Raw genomic sequence first — 22,290 nt, 5'->3', positions numbered from 1 at the left:
AAAACAGGCAACAAACATACAAGGCAACAGAAGCAAGACAGCATTATAGAAAGACAGAAACCTAGAACTGGAACCAAGGAAATGGGAAGAAAGGCAGGGACTGGAAAGGGATATACAGAAGGGGAGACTAAAAGGGTATCCTAGAATAGTGCAGGTTAAGGAATCAAGAAAACAAAGTAGCATAGAAGGCAGTGCTGGGGCAGGATCAAGAATTGAACTAAAGCTCAGGAGTCTAGATAGCCCTACAGTCAGTGCTAGAACAGGAATAGGGATTTACTAAGGCTTTATGAGTCAAGGTAGCACTGCCGGCAGTGCTAGTTCAGGAACAGGGAATAAGCTACCGCTCAGGAAACTAGGAGTCAAGAGAGCACTGCAAGTAATGCAAATCAGGAGCAAGAAATAGCTGAAGCCCAGGAACAAGAACAAAGAATAACTATAGTGCAGGAACTCAGGAAAAAACAGCACTGCTGGCAGTGCTAATTCAGGTACAAGGAATAGCTCTAGCTCAGGAACTCAGGAAACAAGGTAGCACTGCAAGCAGTGCTAATTCAGGAGAAGGGAAACTGCTGCAGTTCAGGAACAAGGAATACTAAGGCTCAGGCGTCAAGGTAGCACTGCACCCAGTGCAAATTTAAGGAACAAGGAAACCAGCAGCAGGTCAGGAACAAGACATAACTAAAGCTCAGGAAACACTGGAAACAAGAATATCAAAAGCTTAGGGAGCACTGTAAACAAGGATCGGTCTCATTGGTAAACAGCTACAATGACCAACCCTAGCCTGCAGGGAGCTGGAGCTTACAAGAGCTCACAGTAATCATATGCATCAGGTGTGAGCAGGCTAGCAGCAACCAGCTACAGGTGAGCTGAATTCCTCCACCCATCCTTGGCCTGCAGGGGTGGAGACAAAGCAGGGAGCAGGGAATTCTGGGTAATGGAGTTTCAGGCATGAGTAGACTGGCTTCAAGTATATGCAGGCTGGCTTTCACAAAACCCAGCATGGATTGGGAATAGATGTCAGTTCCCAATAAGTGTCCAAAGGGCTGGAAGTCAGGATATGAATGCAGGGGACGGTCTGGAATCTTATTATAAGACTCAAAAGTCCCAATATGTGACCCCCTGGTGGTGGGTACTAGAGCACATGGAGCGAATTATGACAAAGCAACTGATGAGACGGGTATGCCAATGCCTTTTCTTTATGATGTTGCCTTATCTTTGCAGCTAGGGGCTTTATAGCCAAGCAAATAAGACAGGGGACAGCCTTGCATTGTGCCCCTAGTAATAGCAAACTCATTGGATCTAGCTCCGTTCAGCAACACCGTAGCTATTGGCTGCCTATACAGCAACAGCACCCAGTTTAAGAAAACGGGGGCATCCCCATGTACCCCAGAGTTCCTATCAGATAGTCCCACTCTACCAAATCAAATGCCTTAGTGGCATCCAGAAAGACTGCCACCGCTGAGCTGTTAGGGTCGTTGTCCTGCATGACTGCTAAGAGAGTTCTAAGAATGTGTGACGTAGGACAATTGGGGATGAATCCTGCTTGGTCCAGCAGTATCGGTTGCTCCATCAGGAAGCTGAGACAATTAGACAGAACCTTAGCAAGGATCTTAGTGTCACAGTTCAGTAGTTTGAGAGGTTGGTAGGACTCGCAGTGAATAGGGGACTTATCTGGCTTTAAAAGGGAAACTATCTAGGATTCTCGCTTGGTTCTAAATAGGCAGCCCTCCTCCCCCGCTTCATAGAATACCTCTTTCAGAATGGGTGCCGATTGCTGTACATACACCTTATAAAATTCAATAGGTAGGCCATCCGAACCTGGCGTATGCCCAGATTTCATGTGCATAATTGCTTCTGTGATTTCATCAACTTCAACTCCAAACTTAAAAATTAGTGCTGTGTACCCCCAAGCCAGGACAGAGCCGTGTCTTCAAAGTACTGTGGGAGATCTAGTGGCAGCCCCCTTTGGAAGGTGTATAGTGAGCTATAATAATGTACAAATGTTCGTAAGTGTTCTGGAAGGTTCCTATGGATCTTGTCTTGTGAGTCCCGGCTATATAGTTGGAGTACTTAGGTGGTCGTACCACATTTGCTAACACTTTCCCTGGGTGGTCCCCTTCTCCATAAACTCTCGCCATGTGATATTTCCCTCTGAACTTGCACTCTCTGTCAGCGGTGTCCTCGTATTCTGTCATCTTTTCCCATAGTTTAGCCCTATTTTCTCTTTAGTTTTCCCCAGAGTTGAGGTCTCTATTAAGAGCTTTTATATCCCTTTCTGATCAGTGTAGATCTCTTTGTATGTCCCTGAGTATGCCCCCCATAGAAATGCACCATCCCCTAGCCGTGACTTTAAAAGCCTCCCATACAGTTGTAAGACTAGACACTGATGCTACATTTCGCACAAAGAAATGCTTGATTTCCTGTTCAATCTTAGTTCTAAAGACTGAATCATGAAGGTGCATGGGGTTTAGGTGCCAACTACCATAGGGGGTTTGGTCCACCGGGAATCGTATGACTGCCAGCACCGGAGAATAATTGGAGTACGTGCAGGCTAAATGAGTCGCTGTTTCCAGCCATTGTGCCATTCCCACTGATACACTCAAGTAGACCAATCTGGACCATGTTGAGTGAACCGCAGAGTGGTGTGTACCCTCTCTTTGTGTAGGGTGTTTGTAACACCATGTGTCTAGCAGGCAATTAGTATCTATCAGGTCTTCTAGTGACCTTTGCATATTCGTGTAGTGCAAGGGCGAACCTCAGGATCTATCCATCTGTGGACACACTACTGTATTGAAGTCCCCACCCAAGATAATATAAGTGGTACCTAGCGTCTGGATCTTACTCTACAGCATGAGTAGGGTTTGCGGATCATCAGTGGTATGGCCTTAGTAATTGGCAATCTTCACATCACATGAGTTTAGTCTACCCCAAATTAGACAATACCTCCCCAGTGAATCAGTTTCCAACCCTCCCAACACAAAGCGCACTCCACGCTTAATAAGTATGACTACTCCTCTAGAATATCCCGAGTATGACGAGAAGCAGCGATGCAACACCGATCTCGTAGCAAACTGGGGTTTGGTCACTGGGTTCAGGTGTGTCTCTTGTAGTAGGGCTATAATGATATGATGCCTTTCTAAATACCCATTACCTCTCTTTTCTTCCGGGGGTTATTCAGGCCCGTACATGCCATGATAATACGTGTAGTTTACTTCTATCATCTGTTATGTCTGCCATTTCCACGCTTCAGATGAATTAGGTTGAAGCATAGGTCATTACCATTTGTATGCTGAATGATATACAATTTGTCCGGGCTAGGACATCCTCCCTCCCAAATAGTTAGAACCTTGGGTCAAACGATTACAAAATTTCAGTAAGAAAAGGTATGGGGGATCACCCTTTTGGGGAAGTCACTAGAGGCCCACGACTTGCTCACTCCCCTCCACTATTGCACCCATATGCCACCCAGCCTTCAACAGGCTAGCAGCTGCAGTGGAATAGAGGCGAGTGTGTGGGCGGAGCAGTAATAAGTGCATTGTCTAACGTAATACTCTACCATTGTATATTGTTTCGCAGTAGGCTGTAGTATGGCCTAAGGCCTGCTTTGCGAGCATTTTATGTTAGCATGGCTTATTAGAAGTTTAAACTCCATTTTACCTTTTGCTGCTTTTGCACACAAGACTGCATAGCTGTTTGTGTAAGTTAGCCTTTACGAAGGTCTACACATGAGAAAAGGTTTTGTTTTCGACATCTCTAGACTTACATCTTGCCGTTAGTCTGCACAGTGAGCGCTGAAGCCGTCAAGGTTATCAAAACATGTTAGCTGTTTTTTGACATGTTCGAGTGATACTTTCTAGACAAAACAATTTGGCAGCTGTGCGCCACCTAAGATTCTGGCACCCTTATTATTACACACTTGTCATGATTTCACACACTTGTAACCTTTTCCGTTTCCAGGGATGCAGAGAGCTTTGGCTGATCCGAATGTGATTTACTCTTACTGAGCGGAAAGGTAATGGGGTCCGCCAAACAAGCCTAAGAGACCTTCTTTAGTTTATAATACATAGTTCCTATATAGGGAGGGTGTTAAAACTAGGCGCTATAAGACCTGTTTTCACCATCATTGTAATATGATTTCTCCTTTTGTATTTTATGGAATTGTAACAATGCTGACCATATTCTTTTTAATCATATGTCTGCTTATGTTGGCTAAAATACTGCATCTGAGATCACGTCGTTAAAATACATTTTTTACCTTACCGTGTCTCTTCTTTACTCCTGTTGTGGACTGTTATGAGAGTATAACGAAAGAGTGATCTCACTTCCCACCATTCCTGAGTTTGTACTAATTCGCAAGTTCTAGGTTGTCTAATCATTGGATACTTTGCTATAGGACGAAGAGCTAATGTGCACTGATGCTAGCTGGTTGGGGTTTTTCTAGGTACTGAGGTGAGTTTCTGGTACACCGCAATTCACTGATGTCCTAGGTCTCTATGCACAGTTCTGTGTATGAGCAGGATCCTTGCAACAAGTCAGTGAGTGTAATGAGGCAAGAATCGCATAAGTAGGAGTCTCTCTCATCAATCTGGGTTCAACATCAGCGACTGGGATCTGCATTGGCGGGCCCCCGCCTCAATAGAGAATGCTTGGTGGCAGTGTTTAAGATACTCCTCTGCCTGTTGTGCATTCTGGAAGCAGTGCTGTTTCCCTCGATGTGTTATTCATAATTTTCCCGGATACATCATTGCGTATGGAGCCTCTTGAGCCTGTAGTTTTTTCTTGACAGCTGCATACTTGCATAGTGCCTCTTGCACATTTTGTGTGAAGTCCAGGAAAAACGCTAAGGTGGTGTTTTCATGGGGACCTGTTTCTTCCCTCGGGCCAGGCGTAAAACAAGTGCGTAGAGAAGGATTCTCTCCCAAACAGATTGATAATGAGTCTTTCACTGAAATCTTCCATGCGACCCATATTGGTCGTTTCTGCCAGGCCAAGAATTCAAACATTGTTCCTTAATCCTCATTTTTATCCACTATTATCTTAAATAGTCTGTCCATTTGTAGTACCCAATCTTTACTTGCAGTGGCCCCATCCTCCAACTCAGATATTCTGGTTTCTGTCTCTTTAATCCGTTGAACATGTTGGTCTAATTTATGAACTACAGAGTCTGATCCTGCGTTCATAGTGTCCATTTTTGCATCGATGGACGTCAGGCTATGTTTCATGCTGAGTAGTGCCTTCCAGTCCTCCTCCTGGATTTCCGCAGTGTCCGAGTCTGCCTGCTCTGATGGGCCAGATTTGGTTGCCTTGCATGATTCAAACGGTATCTTAGTTTGTTTTGTGTCGGTGCACCCCATGGTGTCTGTCCACTTTGTGCTGTGGTTTTCTGGGCAGGATTTATGGTCAAATTCGTCCCTCCGCTCTGCGTTATAAAATAGCCCCCTCCAGCGTCACCCACGCAGATTTACTTTATGTCGTCTGTCCAGTTAGCGCCAGAGTCCAGATAGTGCCTGTATCTCCCAACCACGAGGCGTAGACACAGAAGGTTGAGGGTTTACTCAATTGTCAGTTTTCTTTATCCTTGCAAGGTCCCGTGTATTTCCCCGACATTATCAAAAATAGCGACCTCTTCACACCGATATATTGAGAGCAGCGTGTACAGTTGTACCCAGAGTTAGGCCTACATGCACTATGAGATCGCACAATTTCCTCCTATTATTGGTCCCCTAAACCCAGAGTCTCAAGTCTTCTCTTGGCGCTCATCCTAATGCCTACAGACGGCCTGGCCCCACAATGGTTCTCTTCTCAGCCTCTGAGTTATTCAGCCCGTTGCAGTTACAGTCCCTCAGGTTCTTTCCAGCACCAACCTCAGTATGCTGCGCACGTCGTTCCCCCTTCCGATGTCTGCTCACCTCGGGGGTATGGCGATATGCTGTCTCGGATATTTAGCGGCAGCGGCTCTGTTAGGATGTCCTCCCCACTGCCATCACTGCGTGGGCCAGGCCTATGGCCTCCTGCCCGACCACAGTTGGGCTGGGGAGGTGTAATTTGGAAGAAAGAGCATTTGTCTGTAGGCTTTAACCTGTGTATTGTCCAATTCCTTTGCATCTCTGCCCTGCATGGCTTGGCTAACATAAGCAATTGAAGGCAGTAGTTTGTCTAAATAGGGACCCTTGCTTCTAGTCAAGGAAAGGGGGATACACTCCTAAAATAAACCCTGCTCACCCCCTTGGTAGCTTGGCACGAGCAGACATGCTTATCTCAGAAGGAGTGTGTAAATCATTTGCGAACACATATGGTAACACAGTGAAAACACTACAAATGGAGACCACTTCAGTTTAGAAATATAAGTATATTTTTCTAAACAAGACCAAACGGCCAAAATCCACAATGCAGTATAAAAAAAAGGCTCTTCAATGGTAGAAATAGTTTGGTTCAATGTAAGTTGTAAATGCAACAGTTTTCTCACAAAGTACCTTAGATGCGTCACGCAAAACAAAGGGTCGCAGGGAAGGTGATGCATCAGCTCCTTGCTTCAGGGGAGGCGAGGCACCTGATCCTTACTGCAGCGCAGGGGAGGCGATGCGTCTGTTCCTTACCAGAGAGGAGGGGATGCATCTGCTTCTTACTGCGTTCTGGTTACAATGCGACAAGATGGCGCCTCGATGGATGGCAGCGATCCGGTGCGACGCAACAAAATGGTGGCACGATGCCTGAACGGTTGCAGCCACACGGCAGGTGCTGCAATGATATCCTCGGCAATGCGTCGGGACTCAGTGTGGATGTGGCGCACTTCTTCTCCGTGGCTCGGCAATGAGTCGGGACCAGGTGCGGATGCGGCAAACGTCTTCTCCATGACTTGCCGATGCATCGGGAATCGGTGCGGATGCGAGACGCATCTTCCTCGTTGTGTCGATCTTCCAGCTCCCAACAACAAACAGTCTCCAGAGGTCCTAAACAGCAGCAGGCATATCTTTGCAGTTTGGAATATCCAGCAAGGGAATTCAGGGGAGCTGGGGGCGTGAAATATTTGTGTCCCTGAGACTTCAGACAGGGGGCAAGCTCAATTTCAAGCCCTTGGAGATCTTTTTTTCAAGCAGGTGACAAAGCTAAACAGCAAAGTCCTTTTTCTCCTTTCCTTGGCAACAAGTAACCACTGCAGGCCAACCCCAAACAGCACAGGGGCAGTAGTCTTCCTTCAGCTTCTCCGGTTCTTCTCCTTGGCAAAGGTTCCTCTTGATTTCTCAGAAGTGATCTAAAGTTCTGGGGTCTAGGTCCCCCTTTTTATACACACAAATCCTTTGTCTCTGAAGGCAGAGAGTGTATGTACCCAGACAAACCCAGTTCTGTTCTCTCTGATGCAGCTTCCTGGCAGGAGGTGGAGACAGCTTTGTTGAAAGCAGACCTGACCCAGGCAGGTGAAAGGAAATCTCCTCCCCTACTCTAAATTCAACCCAGGTTCCATTCAGCCCAGCCCTGACTCATCAGACAGCTGGAGCCACAGCCCTCTCCCAGCTCCAGTCACTCACAAGCCAGACATGCAATACACAAACCTAGGAGAGGCACACTGGATGGTTAGGCAAGAAAATACCTCTATTCTAAAAATGGTATTTTCAAACACAGAATGTAAAAATCCCCATCAATAAAAGATGCAGTTTAACATTCTGAGTTCACGCATAGTAAACTTTATGTTCCCATCTTGTTCCCAGGGTCAGTTATGTTTATAGAATGTTATAAGCAAACTTCCCATTCTGGCCTATGAGAACAGATAGCCTTGCAATAGTGAAAAACGAAATTGGCAGTATTTCACTATCAGGACATGCCACACACATCAGGGCATGTCCTACCTTTCACATACAATACACCCTGCCCACAGGGTTACCTTGGGCCTACCTTAGGGGTGACTAACATGCAGAAAAGGGAGCATTTGGGGAATGGCAAGTGTGTGCCAAGTCGAAATGACACTGTTGAAATGGTCGAAATGTGACTCAGGCTCTGCAATGGCAAGCCTGAGTCACATTTTACAGGCTGCTTCTGTGGATGGCACAATCAGTGCTGCAAGCCCACCAGCAGTATTTGATTTACAGGCCCTGGGTACACATGGTGCACTGTTCTAGGGTCTGACAAGTAAATCAAATACGCCAGTCATAGAATCATTAATCCATAACAATAATTTACAGGGAGAGCATATGCACTTTAGCACTGATTACCAGTAGTAAAGTGTCCAGAGTCATAAAACCACCAACAACAGGTCATAAAAAATACAGGAAGAAGGCAAAAGTTCAGTGATGACCCTGCAAAAAGGGCCAAGTCCAACAGTTGTTCTGGTAAAAAAAGCTGCGGATAAAGGGACAATTTGAAAGGAAAACACGTATGAATATGGTGAGCAGATGTGTCATCACCTCCCTATTTGAACCAGACAATCAGACTATGTTAAAAACAGTCCAGGAGATCAATGAACTAGTGTTAGGTTGTGTAACTGATTCAGTCAAAATAAAGGAAGCATTTAAACAATACTATCAATCCTTGCATCTGGATAACTTGGGGGAGGAATCCAATTTGTCTAGGACATATTTAGATCTAAAACTGTGTGTGAAATTCTCCATTGAGAATCAGGAGCTTTTAAATGGCTCCCCACAGTGCATAGAGATTTTGCTTACATTGAATAGTTTTGCGAGGGAAGTCACGGGTACTGATTGTATCCCGATGGAATTTTATTATTCATTCGCTCTCCATCTAAAGTGTTGTATGACCAACCTATTTGAACATATCTTTAGGGGAGTAAAGCCCCCAAAGTCTTGGTCCACTGCAAAAAAAAAAAAATCTCCCCCAAGAAATTAGCACTTAATTTCGGTTTGTATCGCCCAATCACCCTCTTCAACGGAGATTCTAAAATTTACTCCAACGTTTTGGCTTCTCGTCTTGCACCAATTATCCATAAAGGTATCTTGGTGTGACAACATGGGTTTATCCCCAGAAGATCTACAACTGACCATATCCAAAGGGTTATTCAGTTATTTGATGCTACCAGTGTCAACAGGTGCCCTATGGCTTTAAATCTGCTTGACGCAGAAAAGCCTTTGAAAGGTTCTCATGGCAGTTTCTCTGGATAGCGTTTTAAGAGTCGGTCTCTGCAAGAGCTTTTAACAAGCAGTCAAAATGGTATATGTTGATCCGGTGGTTAGGGTAGTCATGAATGGGGCCTTATCTGAGTCATTTGTGATCTCGTGGATGACTGGGCAAGGTTGCCATGCTCTCCGCTATTGTTTGCCTTCAATATAGACCCATTTATACTTAAACTGGAGAGTAATGTAGCAATGTCACCTATTCAGTCTCAAGGCGGGGAGACAAAAACCTTTACTTATGCGGTCGACATTGCACTTGTAACCTCTGACCTGATAACAGTTCTCTTAAGACAGTGGAAGAGGAAGCTGGACAGTTTGTGAGACTCTCTGGCTATGCCTTGAATAAAAATGAGACCCAGATGGTCATTAATCATTAATGAAGGAATTAGGATGACTCAAAATCGGGTTGTGGAGAATGCACAGTATCTGGGTGTTAGCACAACGGCTAAAACAGATAATATTAGAGATAATATAGAACCCCTTTTGAGTAAAATTAGGAACTAAGCAGATTAAATAATCTGCATTTATCTATAGGGGATAGAAGCAATGTTATCAAGTTGCTCTTTAAAAAAAAAAAATATCATTTTGTACCATTCTCCTAGAATTCTCAATCCAGTGGTTTAAGACAATGGAAAATATATTTTATTGGTTTATCTGGCTTAAGCTAGACATAGAAGGGGATTCAAATAGCTTAAATTGCCCAGAGAGAGAAAAGGCTGGGCCCCCGGGGCCCCCGCACTAATTTGAAATTGTAATATTGGGCCACTACATTGATGCACAGTTCAGTGTTGTTTCAAGAAGATTTTGGTACAGGAGAAATTGAACGAGTACCTTCCCCGTATCAACTTTTAATTGGAAAGGAGTCATGGGGGTGTCTCTGGCGAAAATTAAATAACAGTTAATACAAAAAAGCATGTTTTAAGACCCTCCCAGGAGCATATAAGGTATACAGCTTTGTATGTGCAATATTAGGGATCAGTAGATTACGATGTTATACTCCCATGGCTAGTAATCTAAATTTACCAGAGATTTTGAGAGATCAGTTTATAAGTAAGTGGGTTCAAATTGGGGTGTGTTGGGTGTGGTGTTTTTTTTCCTCTTCAGGCAAAATCTCTTTTGATGATTTGAAAAATCAATTTAATTTTGGGTGAAAGGATTTTTTTTGTTGTATTTGCTAGTGAGTGACTTTTTGCTCTAAAAAAGGGGGTGGCTCCGCTGGAGTTACAAGATCTGAAACTACTGAGGGATTATTGGGTGTAAGAAAAAAATAAATTGGGGAGATTTATGTGCTTTTTAATTCCATCATGACAGATGATATAGATAAAAACTCCCAGAAGTGGCAAGAGAAGGTTGGAATAACAGATAGAATTTTTTTTCAACCATTTGATTTGGCACAATCTATTTTAATGTTTGTTCGACTACAAGCACAGTTTTATGAGACTTGCTTTTTTGTATTATGTCCCAAGATAAGATTGCGAAATGGGGAGAGGGTAAAGGAGCATGTTGCCCCCAATATGCACTACATAAGGCAGATATTGTTCATATTTTTGCTGCTTGTGGTGAATTAGAAAATTAAAAAAAAAATGATTTCCATGATTTTATCAGAGGAACTCTCTCTGGCAGCAGTGTTATCACCAGATGTAATATTATTGGGAGTAGCAGAGGTGGATCAACCAGAATATGGATGTGAATTGATCAATATTTCTATGGCTAAACTAAGACTTTGCCTCACTTCAGCATGATTAGATCCTAACCTGCCTGGGTGTCAACAGTATTTGGCTTGGTTTTGGGGGGTTTATAATTTAGAAAAAACTATACACAGTTGCAAAGGTAGTTCTGCACAATTAACAGGCTTGAGAATGTTGGCTCCTTTATTAGAGTGGGTTCGAAAATACCAGAAGGAGGGAGTGTCAATTCAATAGAGATAAATGTCTATATATGGTTCTTTGCACTGAGCAATTTCAGTTGATGGGGGCTCAGGTTGATTTTTTCCTCTCTGTGTTGTTTTTCGTTATACATTGTTATCCTTTGTTTGTGGTGACATATATTATAATATATTAATGGATGCAATGTTTATGAATGAATTGTGCTATATATTTCTCACATGCCACCAGTTGTGTGGGAGGGTGAAAGGAGGCTAGGATGAATTATGAAAAATCAATACAAACATATTCATTTAAAAACGAATTCTAGTGTTATATTTACCCAGATATTTCTATACAAAGTAAAAGAATATGAGGCTTTAAATATTTGGTCAGATAATTTTTGCTAAGTGTACTATGGAACTCACCTCTTTGGACCAAGAACACAACCTGGAAATAAAATTGAGATTCCCAAAAATCGTGGCATTGCTGCCTGCCTCATTTTACCATCTTGGAGTGCTGAATAAAATATTTTCATGCGTGGCTCTCAAAGGCTGTGATTAGGGCGTGACTTCCCCTTCTAAATTCTTCCCAATAGACTGCAGGACAAGCTGCCATTACCCAAACATATCCACGATGGCATATTTTAGTTGCGGACATATGCAGTGTGTGCTGGATCGAATATTTTTTCCACAGCCAATTTTGTTTCTAATTTGGTCTTGGTCGTCAATTCACCATCACGGCTATCATTTGATCCAGACTGATCAAAGGGTACACCTCAAAGGAAGTGTTTTCTGAATCTTATTGCTGTTGAAAAATTAGTATTTGCCAGCCCAAAATTCTTCTAGGTCACTACCCCTTATAAAAATTATAATGGTTGTCCTTCTTTATTCTGTGATGTAAACAAAGAGGAGATTTGAAATCTCAGGAATAGAATCTGTATGACGCTTTAACTTATGGTTCTCTTTAAATAAATATTTGTACAAGGCTGACGATTTTGAGTTGTGCAATAAATATCACACTATCTTATTACATATTTCATAAAAGGCCTGGGAAGGAGGCAAAACATGCAGATTTTGTTACTATAAATATTAGAACTGGGGTTTCTAGTTGTCCGAGTACAAGCAGGAACCACCATTCTGTAAACTAAATACACACTTAAAGATAACTTGTGCTCACGCTCTGGTAGTTTGTAGCACAGTAGTCTTTATTCCTGGTAGAATTCTTCACAGGCCCAGTAGTGTACTGTTGTGGTAGGGTCAGTGTCCCAGTACTTATATCCCTGTATACCTTTGAAGTGGGAGTGACTACAAAGCAGACCCTTGAAGTGCATAGGTCCCCCTTTCATCCCAGCCCTGGCTCCATGCTATCAGTGGGGTGGTAATCAACCCTTTGTGTGGGAAACAGGACTCTGCCTACTCTGGTGTGTGTCAGCTGCCCCTCCCCAGGAAGTGCTATTAGAACGCAGTTGAATGCAGATGAGTTCTCAGTTATACCCACCTTTACTGTGTTTGCGGCTGTCTAGAGGGAATACACAAAGTATCGCTGTGACCCAACCCAGATATATTTTGGAGGCATGCCGCAAGGGACACAGAGCAGTAAGAGCAGAGAAATGCACACTTGCTAAAAGTGCCATTTCTAAAATAGTAATCTTAAATCCAACTTTACCATTGAAGATGATGTATCATTACTATTCCAAGGGTATAAGACATGATGCAGCTACTCCTTCTGATCAGGAATTGCAGCATACAAGTGTATAAGACATTCACAAAGCCAGCCTATGAGAGGAGTAGGCCACACAGTAGTGAAAAACTAATTTAGCTGTTTGTCACTACCAATATATGTGAAATATAAAAGTACATGCCCTACTTTTTTATTTACACAGCACCCCACCCTTAGGGCTACCTAGGGCCTATCTTAGGGGAATTTATGCATTTTAAAAGGAGAGTTTAAGGCTTGACAAGTGGTATGAAATGTCAAGTCGAAATAGCAGTAAATTCCACACACAGACCTTGCATTGGCAGGCATGAGACAAGTGTGATAATCTACTTGTGTGGGTGGCACAATCAGTGCTGCAGGCACACTAGTGGAATGTAGGTAACAGGCCCTACGTAGTTGGAATATCACTTTACTAGGGGCTTACAAGTAAACTTAATATGTCAATTGGGTATTCACCAATGTCACCATGTTTAGGGGAGGAGCACATGCACTTTAGCACTGGTCAGTGCTAGGAGTCCTAATGCTAATACAAAGATACAGCAGCAGAAAGAGAAGGTAAGAACGGTAAAACATTTGTGGGAAGACCATACGAAGGATTAAAGGTCTAACAATGTCTTTTTCCTATTGAAGAGACTCATCCCTCACTATGCTGCAATTATATTCATGTGGTAAATATCCACAGAGTTACACCCACCTTCTAAGCCGGATCAAAATCTGCCATAAGGGTGAGCTATTGAAGGCAGTGAGGTTCCAAATACATTGTTCATCTACTCAGAAAAGAATACTTTAAATTGTAAAATATCTTTGCTCTCATTTTTCCGGTAAGTAAGTTTGTTTCGAATGGTATAAAGTTACCCAAATAGTTTGAAACCATTATTTACTTCATGTTTTTGTCCAACTATTGTGGGTCTGATTTTGAAGTGATCGTAACAGTAACCAGTCAGAATATAGATAGTATGCACCAGGTTCTGTAGGCTATTTCTAATCATTGTTTAATAATATTCGAAATTTTTATTTAAAGGCTACCGCATTAGGTGCTCCAGAAGCGGCCTTGTTTACTGGTATTGTGATAACATATAATACTTTTATATATTCTGTATCTCTCGTTCATGTGCTTATAGCAAAAGCTGACACCACTATAGTGCTAAGGATTTATAGCCATGTGAATCTATCGATCCAACTCAATAAATCATGGTTAACGTAGCTTGTGCTTAACAACTAAACTTGTTCATTTGTTTCCTAATGTACTGATAGCACAAACCATGACCTAGTTATTGGTAATCCATGGTGTGTTCTAATAACAAGGAAATATGTACCAATTATTCTTTGTACTGCAATCGGTGTTTTACGTGTGTTTTACTGACTGCCACGATCAATTAGGGGTAATTAAAGCACACAGGAAATCTCTCATCCTGCGGAAATCATATTTACTGACTGCGGTTGGTTGTTTTCACTCAACTGCTAATCAGCGCCTATGTTTGCTGGCACTTCTCTGTCACAGGTGGACATTGTATAACTGTAATATGTGTTTGCTCTCGTTTTTCTAGTAAAGCTTCTCCTATGTGAACATCTTTAAATTTCCTTAAAACTCGGATTGAATATTAATTGTGAGTGGAAGGTATCAGCTCCTGTCATTTTACGATCAAGCAATCTATTAATAGCCACTACAATCATAGCCGGTGTCACAGAAGGAAGCACATATTTGTTCTATTCTAGGGTGAATTTAAATGACATCCAGAAAGATAAGGTTTAGTATCTAGCCTATGGGTCACCTCGTAAATTATTCATATTAGAATCTGAATAAATCCAGTGTCTCATTATGAATCCTAACTCGCTGCTTGCCAATACAATTAACACAGCTGAACGAGATTTTAGGATAGTGATTGGTGCCAAGATACAGCCAGACTAATGGTTCTACTTATACGCATTGGTTTGATATGTAGGTTTGTTTCCTAGGAACTGTTTGCTACTACCGTTACCATTTGTTTCTTAAGGAGATAGGAGATGTGGGGTCAGAAACAATTGTTCTTAAACAGTGGGTGATAATTTATCACACCCTATTATGCAATTGTAACAGTATAATAAATTATAAGGCAAGTAAAATACACCCGATTACATGTTCGACCCCTTGGAATCGTGAATAATTATAATCTTTTAGCACAAGTTGGGCTAGATGTACGGCTATTTGATATTGTGAGTCGCAAATTGTGAAGTTTTGTAACTCGAAATTTGCGACTCGCTATAAGGAGTATACAACAGTGCCTCAGACACTGTTTGTGATTCCTAATGGGGTCGCTAAAGACCTAATTCATTAGGTTGCCATTTGGGACCCTTTAGGAATCTCACATATCAAACTGGCCCATATTCCTGATAGGAAAATTGGATGCGTTTAAAAGAAAAAACTGAGAAGCTTTCTTTTCATTTATTAAGGCAGGCAGTGATCAGTGGGAAAATATTTTTGCATACATTCACAAAGGGGAAGGACCCCTTCCCGCTTGCGACTGGCTTACCACCTACTTGAAGTAGGTGGCAACTGCGATTGTTTTGAGGCCCCATTTGAAGATCACAAAACAATCGTACATACTAGTGTGACTCGCTATTAGGGAGGGATGCCCTTGGCACGCCCCTTCTTTATAGCGAGTCAGAAACCCTGTTTTGCGAGTCAGTAATAGGTTACGGACTTCCAAATTAGGCTTTGCACATAACACAACCCTTTTTAGCAGTCATAAATGGTCAGATTTCCCGTTTATGGCCACTAAAAAGAGTCATACATATGGCCCTTTACTCTCTATTCCAAGATGCTCAAATAGTGCGCTATTTTCTTCAGCAAATTGCATCATGTTTCACTGCTGCAAATGATAGAACCATACATCTGGGATTTGCACGCACAATTCATAAAGGTAACTTTTGACTTAGTAATTTACATTGTTTAGTAAGCAAGTGTTTTTGCTTATTTGCTTATAAGCAACATGAACTGTACAATCTACAACTATGCAGTCGATTTGCAGCAAAGTTTCAGGCTGGATGGCTTTTCGAACTTATAGAAAAGTTCCAAAATGCGATGCATTTCTTCCATGATTGGATGAGTAGTAATTATGTCAGACTTAGGGGCCGATTAGGATGGCGGACGGACTTGCGTCCGTCCGCCATTCCAGAGGTGGAGGGACCGTCCGCATGGGCTGCGGCGGTCCCTCCGTGCAAATTAGGATGTGACCGCCACCCTGGCGGTCACATCCTGGATATTTAACATTGCGGCGGGTGCTGCTTCAAGCAGCACCCGCCGCAATGTTAAAAGTGCATGTTTTACATTTACATACACAAAGCGGCAGGCACCGCGCGGTGCCTGCCGCTTTGTGCATGTAAATACTGGGGGGTACCATAGGTACCCCCCATGTGCACCCCCCACCCGCCTACACCCTGGGGGCCCGCAACGGGCCCCCAAAATCAAAAGTACACATGCTTTTCCACAGCGGAAAAACCGCTGCGGAAAAGCATGTTTACTAATGCATCCTAATTTGGCTGGCGCTGTCTGATAGACACTGCCAGCCAAATGAGAGCTTTTCCGCCGCGGTTGTAATCCGACCGCGGCGGAAAAGCAGCGGACAGAAACCAAGACCCACCAGCCATCGTAATGCGCCGGTGGGTCTTTGGTGACTCCGCAGAGGATTTTCCGCCTCCTCCGGGCCGGCGGTGGCTTCCGCCGGCCCGGAGGAGGCGGAAAATCCTCCATCCTAATCGGCCCGTTAATGCGGATACATTAGAGATCTTCATCATTAGCAGTAAAGACACCACAAGATGAGGACCTGCAGTGCATTGCTTTCACATGCATAAGCGCAGAATAGAACTAATAGGATGATAAGGAGGCAAAAACATAAAAAGGCTTACATGATCAAGCTAGGAACACCCCAAGTCCTGCATATAAGTGATACATGTGGTAATAGTACCCACAAAGTTAGCAAGATTGAAGTATCTGCAAGTCGGGGGTCACACCTGAGAGGAGCAGACACCTAAGCAACAGGTGTGTCACCCTCGCCACTCCAAAGAATGGCATAAGGGGGTAGTCCTTGACCCATTCAAAAGAGGCACCCGTTACTTAAAAAGCTAAGCGGAACATTTTCAAAGAGCCATTCCCTAAGCAAATACGATATGACTAGAGTAAGCTCGGAAGGCAGGGACACCAACTTATGGTACTCAACCCACAATATAAATCATGTGTGATCATCTTGTGATGACCATCTGGTGGAACAGTGTGATAGTCTGGAAGAAGTAAACATTATAGCTAACCCCAAAGATCAAAATAATAAAAGTACAAAGAAACCAGGAAGAAAATGACAGACGAATGCTCAGAGGGCACCACTGAGGAGCCACAGCAACGGCCCAAGTCACCACTAACTTCGATAGACTCAACAGTCTCATTACTCAGGGAAACGTAATAGTGAGACCAGCTCAAAAGTTTCAAAAGGAACATTTTCATTCAGATCAGCATCATAGTGGCACAGTTTCAACTAAGGAAAGTGAGACAATTATAGAGCTGAGCATTTCCAGCTCATTACAAAGCAGTAAGGCAGAATTCCAAGCCTCCCAAGAGCAGCAAGCTTAATCCCAAGACCAAGCACAGCACCATCCCACAATGTCAATAAGCAAGCAAATATGTTACAACTCTATGCTTCAATTTTCACTATTAGTGAAAGTGCGTGGATTAATTTGTATGTATTAAGGGAGGTTTTATAATCCCCTTGTGTCTCTTTTACACAACCGTTGCATCACATTTGTGATGCAGCGGTGGTGCAAAAGATGCGCCACGAAGTATGGTTTTTACAATCTGACGTACTTGGAAGGTGCGTCATATTGTAAAGCCGTGCACCAAAGGGAGACTTTCCTGCATACATGCGGAATGTTCTGGTGCAGGAAAGCCTCCTAAAAGTGAATAAGTGAAATGTATAATATTTTATTCAGTCACTTTTGGAATTATACTGTGTCAAAATCCTGCACCTGCTTGAAACAGAGAGCAAGAGGGAGTGAGGGAAAGGGAGCGGGAAAGGGAAGGGGTGTGAGATACAGACAGGAGGAAGTAGAGTGGGGGAAGGGGAGTGACGGTGAGTGAAGGGCAGTGACAGTTAGGGAAGGGGTATGAGGGTGAGGGAAGGGGAATGAGGGAGAAGAAAGAAAATTAAGAGAGAGGGAAAGTGAGTGAGGGAGAGAGGAGGAGTGGTAGAAAGAGAGAGGAAAGGAGATTAAGGGTAAGGGAGAGAGAGGGAGAGAGTGAGAGGGAAGGAGAGCAAGGGACTGAGAGGGAGTGAGGCAGTTGGACTAAGTGAGACAGAGGGAGACAGGGAGAGAAATATGGAGGAAAAAAAGTGAGTGAGGGAGTGAACGAAGAGGAATAAGTGAGATGGAGTGAGGGAGTGAGGAAAGAGGAGTGAAGGAAGGGGGGAGTGAGGGAAGGGGAGTGAGGGAAAGTAGTGAGGGTGAGTGAAAGGCAGCAACAGTGAGAGAAGGGGTATGAGGGTGACGAAAGGGGAATGAGAGAGAAGGAAGGAGATGAAGAAAGAGGAAAGGGGACTGAGGGATAGAGTAGGAGTGAAGGAAACAGAAAGGGAAAGAGAGGAAGGGTGAGGGAGAGAGAGAGAGAGAGAGAGGGAGAGAGTGAGAGAGAAAGAGAGGGAGAGCAAATGACTGAGAGGGAGTGAGGCGGTTAGACTGAGTGAGACAGAGGGAGAGAGGGAGAGAGAAATGGAGTGAAGGGGAGTGAGGGAGTAAAGGAAGGGGAGTAAGCAAAAGGGACTGAGGAAAGGGGACTGACAGATGGAGTGAGGGAAAGAGAGTGAGGGGGAGTGAGGCAATGGGAGGAGGGGAAAGGGAATGGGAGTGAGGCACAGAGAGGAGAACATGCAGTGGGGAAGAGGAGTGAGATTGAGTGAAGGGCAGTGACAGTGAGGGAAGGGATATAAGGGTGAAGGAAGGGGAGTGACGGAAAAAGAAGCATATTAAGAGAGAGGAAAAAGGAGTGAGTGAGAGAGAAGGATTTATGGAAAGAGAGAGGAAAGAAAAGGAAGAGTGGTGGAGAGAGACGGAGACAGTCAGAGAGAGAAAGAGAGGGAGAGTGAGGGACTGTGAGGGAGTGAGGCAGTTATAGTGACTGAGACAGAGGAAGAGACTTAGAGACGGATGGAGGAAAGGGGAGTGAGGGAGGGAATAAAGGAAGGGGACTGAGCGAAAGGGAGTGAGGGAGTAGGAGAGGAGGATTGAGTGAAGGTGAGTGAGGGATGGTGTGAAGGAAAGAGAGTGAGGGGGAGTGAGAAGAGAGTGAGGGATAGAGCAAGACAAGGGTAGTGATGGAAGAAGAAAGGAAAGAGAAGTGAGGGACAGAGAGGAGAAAGAAGGAACAGGAGAAGATGAGTGAGGGTGAGGGAAGGATACTGATGGTGAGAGAAGGGGCATAAAGGTGAATGAAGGGGAGTAAGGAGAGTGAGGGAAGGGGAGTAAGATGAGTAAAGGAAGGGGAGTAAGGGAGAGAGTGAAGAAAGGGAAAGAGGAAAAGAGAAGTAAGTGAGTGATAAAAAAATTGTTTTTGTTTGTCATACTTACCTTATAAGTAATGACAAGTTAATAATATATTTTTATAAATATAGTATCTGTGGAAGAGAAAACAAATTGAGTTATAATATATATTTCACAATACAAATAATTTGTACAATATGTTATGTATCTTATTTTGCTGTTCTCAGAATATATTGAATTTCGCTGAAAACACTGAATTCAATAGTACTCATCATATAACAGCGGGCAAAAAAAAAGACAATCAATAAGATTGTCTTTAAAAAACCCATTCAACATTTTCATTAATAATGTAAAAATTAGAAAAAAACATATCTTAAATGTTTTTTTCGAGCAGCAATTTCTTACGTAAGTATGGGACATCTCCAACAATCACAAAGTAACAAAACATTATTACTTCTATTCTTTATACAATAAAGTTATGTACAAACATATGCTAACAACATTTACCCGAAATAGTCATTTTTTGTTTCAGATACCATTCCTCATGGCCAAATAGTATGTGTAAAATCCTTAGTTTGGAAGTTACTTAATAGTACTCTTAAGCGTCCGTTTACCAACCTTCTGAATCAAAAGCATCAACATCTTTTGTACCATCTAACAATGGTTATACCTCCACCCAATGCTATTTATCATGTACATAGAATCTTAAACAACTAGCATGCTATCAGAATCTCAACATCATCTGGTATGCCGATGACACTCTGCTCATCCTTTATCTTAGCAAGGAGCTGTATACCATTAAAATTAAAAGAAACCTCTACAAGGGAATAAAAAATGTCACCAACATCTACAACAACTACAACAAATCTAAAACACCTCTGCCTCCCTGACGACCAACATCTCCTGTGATAGCCACATCACCCACTATCTGATACATTTACACTACCTCCGTGTCAACTACAAGAATTTTTTTAACCTGATCGCCCTCACTCACAAAGTGCTTTTCAACACCAGCCTTCCCTTTCTTAACAGCAGTAATTTTCCCAGGCCAATTATTTTCCCTAAAATTTGGGTTGTAAATACACTAGGTAAGAATTCGGTAAGTCATAAGGCAAACGTTGTTTAAAAATCAACTGAGTATCATTACAATGTATCCAGCCTTTTGTACATTTTAAATAAGCTGTGTAATGTCCTGATGTTGTAGAAGGACCATCATGGAAAATAATTGCTACAGTTACAAAAGTTCCTCCTGATATTGATAGTTGAGAAGCCACAAATTTTTTAATTAAATTTGTCAGTTTTCTTCTATCAGGTCTGCATCGTTGCAGCATTAAAATTACATACTGTCCATATCTTTGTATAAATAATGTTGATAACATTTGTGAATTACATTGGGTACAGACCATGTTTTGATTTGCTTCTCTAACTAGATTATTAAAAGACACTGATTTGCAGTCTGGTAAAGTCAAATATATAAATCTTTCAGTGTCTATTTTAGTACTACTAGAAAACGAACAATTGTCACAGTCATGTTCCCATTTATAAGAAAGGCCAAAAAGATGTTCAATATCTATACCTTCATCTTGCAATACAACAAGCATATACATTAGAAATTCCTGACAATCTTGCTGAATATTCTGTGAAAATTGATTTAAACCAGAACATATGTCTAAAACATTTCGAATATCAGAAACACTTTCTATTTTAGTTTTATCACTACTACATTTCTCAAACACAGAATTCAACAAACAACAAAATCTTTTGTCCCGATTTTCAACAATTTGTTGTTGTAAAGTTTCAAGAAAAAAACAACATTAACCACTACATTAGCATAGCAGTTGACACCAGAACTGTTTTCAAACTGAAAACCAACAACCTCTTCACTAGAATCCTTTTTCTTTTTGCTTACTATCACTGGTTCATCTAGTTTTTTTCTTTTCTCTGCAACCTTGCTACTATTTTTCTCATATCTTCTTTTTCGACCTACCACACACTTTTCAAATAAAGGATATTGAGGTAAATTTGGAGCATGTTCTCTTCTTAACCTATTATACTCTTTTACACAATTTACATCTGCACTAATCTTTGTCTCATTAAAATCAATCAAGTATAATCCAGATAAAGTTCTGACTCGAGATAAAGCAACATATGCCATACCCTCTTTAAACACAGTACTTCCAATATTCACCAAAGCACTATCTACACTTAAATCTTGAGATTTATGAATAGTCACCGCATATGCCAAACAAACAGGAAACTGCTTTCGGCGGACATATAAATCTTTTCCAAGCAAAAATCAAGCTGAACAACGACTCAATTTTTGTACTACTTCAATTTCATCAAATTTGATTTTCAAAAATTCAATGTCATCTCTATTTGGGTAATTCACAAAATGAACAACATTACCCATTGCTCTATTTACTAAACCTCTTTCCACATGTAAATTACGTCGTAAAAGTATCCGACAATTTATACATGCATATAGATTATTTTCTAAAGCAGCAGTTTTAGATATTGATTTCTCTAAAAAATCCAATTTTGACTTCAACTTTTCTGACAAAATAATAGTAGCTCCGTCATGCTCTATTCTATCAATAGCTTCCAGTTTTATAATTTCTTGATTTTCTAACTTTAACATTTTTTCATTGAATATTGAACATTCTTGCAGAGTTGGAAACAAGCATATCACTGATTTCTTTTCTGCAATTTTTCTATATATATTTTCTGGAACAATATTTTAGTTTGGAAACAAATTTGTAAGTAATCGTGCCTGTAAAGCTTCTTTGCCATGTTCACTCACTTTTCCAATTCTTATATCTTCAAGAATACTTTTATAATCAGCGTCCTTTGCCTGTCACATATTTGTAATGAGTTCTGAATATTCAAAATATGACCAAATATTATCATTTCCAATGCATCCCAGGCACTTTCTGGTGTCTTCATGTGTAACTGTTTTAAATACTGGTTGTCCTTTCATAGGAGTTAGTTGTAGTAGATCTCCAAAAACTATGACTTGTTTGCCTCCAAATAACACATCATACTCTGTTTTAAGAATTTGTTGCATTCTTAAATGCACAAAGGCAAGAATT

Source organism: Lissotriton helveticus, chromosome 6, assembly GCF_964261635.1.
Source record: "Lissotriton helveticus chromosome 6, aLisHel1.1, whole genome shotgun sequence".
NCBI classification, from domain to species: domain Eukaryota; kingdom Metazoa; phylum Chordata; class Amphibia; order Caudata; family Salamandridae; genus Lissotriton; species Lissotriton helveticus.
The sequence above is the reverse complement of the archived record's forward strand: the minus strand, read 5'-3'. Positions refer to the sequence as shown.